We start from the raw sequence: 3,620 nt of genomic DNA, 5'->3' as shown, positions 1-3,620 counted from the left end.
CAGGTCTACGCCTGGTATTCATGCAATTCAGAGAAAGACAAAAGAAGGGAAAGATAGTTCAGAAAAACTTTAAGAAAGAACTAGAGATCAGGTGTCTAGAATAGAAGTTAAAACAAGAAAAATAGCAAAAGGCAGCGAAACAAATCCCCGGCAATGGCGCCAAAACCTTGATGCGGTTGTGCTGAGTGTGTCAACTACGTGAGGGAACAAGTTTTACCCTTAACAAAACAAAAGAAAGCCGCAAGTGCACAGCTAATCTGTTGCAGTATTTAGGGATCGAATCCACAGAGATTTATGTGCCTGGTATTCTTCTACGGTTTTTAACTTTATGTCTAGACTAAATTGGTTTTAAAGGTTGGTTGTTTTTCTCGAATTTAAACTAAAGCAAAAGAAAGTAAATAAATCTATCCTAAAAAGCAAGTAAAGAAATCGAATGAAAGGCAGTAGAACAAGTAGAATATCGAACTAAACAAAGATAAGGCAAGTAAAATATCGCATGAAATGTAAATAAAGCAAGTAAATAACGAACTAAGGAAATTAAAATGCAGGTCTAAGAAAGCATGTAAAAATCGATGGAAATTGTAAACTATGGCTAAAAACGCTGAGCTTTTGGGAACTCTAAGGGATCATAATCGGTTTTAACATTAGGGTAGATAGATTGGGATTGACGGATAACAATATATGGGTTCTAGAGCTAGAGTACGGCGGTATGACTACGTCACTGTCGTGATCATAACCAACTGTTTCTCGCAACCCTGACCAGTAGGTTTCCACTCTGGCCCTGGAAGGGAGAGAACGCAAGAGCTGCATAAGACTCGTCAATACTCACAATCTCGCCGCAGGTAGGTTTCCACTCCTACGGAAAAATCGCCTGTTTCATTTTAGGGCTGATACTTAATGAAAACTTTCGCAACACTAACTATCTAGATCAGATACTAGGTGATCAATCAAGCATACATGCAATAAGAACAAGAATAAACAGAGAACAGGTCGAAATCCCAGATCTATAAACCTAGATGTCTTAATCGATTATGAGAGCCCCTTTCGGGAACCCTAAGCCCAACTCGGGATCTACTCAGACATGGCTGAGTTCGACATCATCATTGGTTTCAATAAAAGTAATGAAAAACAGTAAAGAAAAGAGATAAAGAAAGCTTCTCTATTGAAGAACTCGGACTTGAACAATCTTCTACAAAAATCTCATAAAAACGGCTAAAGGAAAAAGGGTTTCTGCAAAGTGTGTAAAGCTCTCTCTAAAAACGACCAAAATGACATGTATTTATAGTCTCCAATGCTCCATGGTCTCTAGGGTTCCGGAATTGAGGCTGGGAATGACTTTGGGCTTCAGATAAGTGGGCTTTAAGTCGGAGCTTGAATGCCGCGGTCGGGAGTGCTGTGACCGCGGCAATTGGCTTGTTTCCCGCGGTCGGGAAGCTTCTGACCGCGGCAAATAGGTTGCTGGCCGCGGTCGCGTGAGCTGCTGGCCGACTCCGCGTGGCTTCGGGGCTAATGGATTATCTTGAGATCCAACCGTTGGAATGTCTCCAAACCAAGTGCATTTGAAAGCAAGTTGATTCTTCTATAAGTTGTCCAATTTTGGGGGTGATCAGACGGTGAGAAGGTCTTCGTCTCTCCATGAGAGTTCTGACGGTCTGCATTTATCCAAAAGAGTCTTTTTGTTCCATTTTGTGCCTCTTTATCCCAAATTACCTGAAAAGTCTTTTAAAATCCGGAAACATAGAAATCCTTTGAAAACCTTTGAAAATGGAGTAAAAAAACCTGTAAAAGATATTAAAGTGATCCATAAAAATGGTCAAAATCCGGTGTTATCAAAAGGTTGAGAGGTGCTTTCTTTACCATGACTCTTTTCAAATGGTTTTATCGAAACCTTGGGGACGATGCAGTTTTGGGAGCGAGTACATGGTCAACTTTGTTCGCTATGAGTATTTGGTGGGGATGGAAGTGGCGTTGTGGGAACGTGTTTGGGAGCTATGGGAAATGTCGTGATTGAGTTTGGTTCTTGAAAGACTTGGCACGGAAAGTTTCACTAGCTCATTTGAAGGAGAAGAAGAAAGTGCAAGTTTCTTTACCCCGGATTGAGAGATTGATTACTTGGGTTTGGCCAGGAGAGGAATGGATGAAGATGAACACAGATGGAGCTTCGCGGGGTAACCCTGGTTTGGCAACCTCTAGGGGTGTTCTACGGGATGAGATTGGGTCTTGGTGTGTGGGTTTTGCCTTGAATATAAGGATATGCTCGGCACCGTTAGCTGAACTTTGGGGAGTTTACTATGGGCTGGTGGTGGCTTGGGAGAGGAAAGTTACTCGACTAGAGGTGGAGGTGGATTCGGAGGTTGTAGTGGGTTTTCTGACGACAGGGATTAGTGCATCACACCCGCTGTCATTTCTGGTACGCTTGTGCCACGGCTTCATATCGAGGGACTGGATTGTCCGTATTTCTCACTTGTATAGGGAGGCTAACCGTCTGGCTGATGGATTAGTTAACTATGCGTTTACCTTACCGCTGGGTTTTCATTTAATGGAGTTGGTTCCAGATGATGTTAAGTTGTTATTGTTAGGGGATATAAGTGGAGCTACGGTTTCACTACGAGTCCGAATGTAATTGTTTGAGACTTCTTTAATAAAATGGGGGGACCTGTTGTCTTCACCGCCTACGACCAAAAAAAAAAAGAAGAGTGGGTAAGATCTGTGAGAGAGAGAGAGAGATAAAAATTCATTGTTCTTTAATCGTTATCTTAAGGATTATTTGTTATTATACTCTCTGATTTTCGTCAAGCTAAGACGTTAAAGATCTTGTGTCAAACATCTTCGTCTTCTTTCTCTAGCATTACTTTGACTGGTAATTATTCCCTTCCATATAAAGCAAATTTATAAATCCAAGATCCTTTCAAATTTGAGGTATGGTCTATTATATATATGTATAACCATTTCCGTAGTTTTGTTTAAAAAGTGTTATGTGCATTGACCATAGCCATTTTATTTTCTCTTCTCAAAACTCAAGCTAAATATCTAGAATCTGCAGCTTCCATGTAAAATTTGGTAATGGATAGGGAAAGAAACGTACGGCAAAAAAATCCATGAATTCTCAACCTTTGTATATTTAGATCCAACAAGATGATAAAAACAAACAAGTCTTTCATAGTTCAATCATCTCATCACTTATTGCTTGTGCTCTGTGATGAGGACATGGCCCCTAAAGATACTTTTCTCACCATGAAGAACCCTCCAAGGACAAGATCAGGATTTAGAAAGTTTAGAGAAGAGTTCAACAATGCCATGGACACCCTGATCAACCAAAGAAGCTTAGAAGACATCACCAAAGGCATTGCTCAACTCGACCTCGAGCAACCGCTTCTCAACCAAGTAGCAATGAGTTTAACGAAGGACAAGATGCTATTCATACAAGACAAGGACCAGAGCGAGGAAGAACTAAAGCTTGAAGATCAAGATCATGGCGATACAAGCATCAAGTCTACACCAACTGAGGAATGGCCACTAATAAAGACTCAAGGAGCTCGCATGATCTTCTCCATTGAAGCTACAAACGACTAAGTGTCAAAACGACACCAAGGTGAGTGTTTGGTTTAATTATAATTTTA

This window comes from Eutrema salsugineum, unplaced genomic scaffold (assembly GCF_000478725.1).
Source record: "Eutrema salsugineum unplaced genomic scaffold, Eutsalg1_0 scaffold_3, whole genome shotgun sequence".
Taxonomy (NCBI): domain Eukaryota; kingdom Viridiplantae; phylum Streptophyta; class Magnoliopsida; order Brassicales; family Brassicaceae; genus Eutrema; species Eutrema salsugineum.
This window is presented reverse-complemented; position numbering follows the sequence as displayed.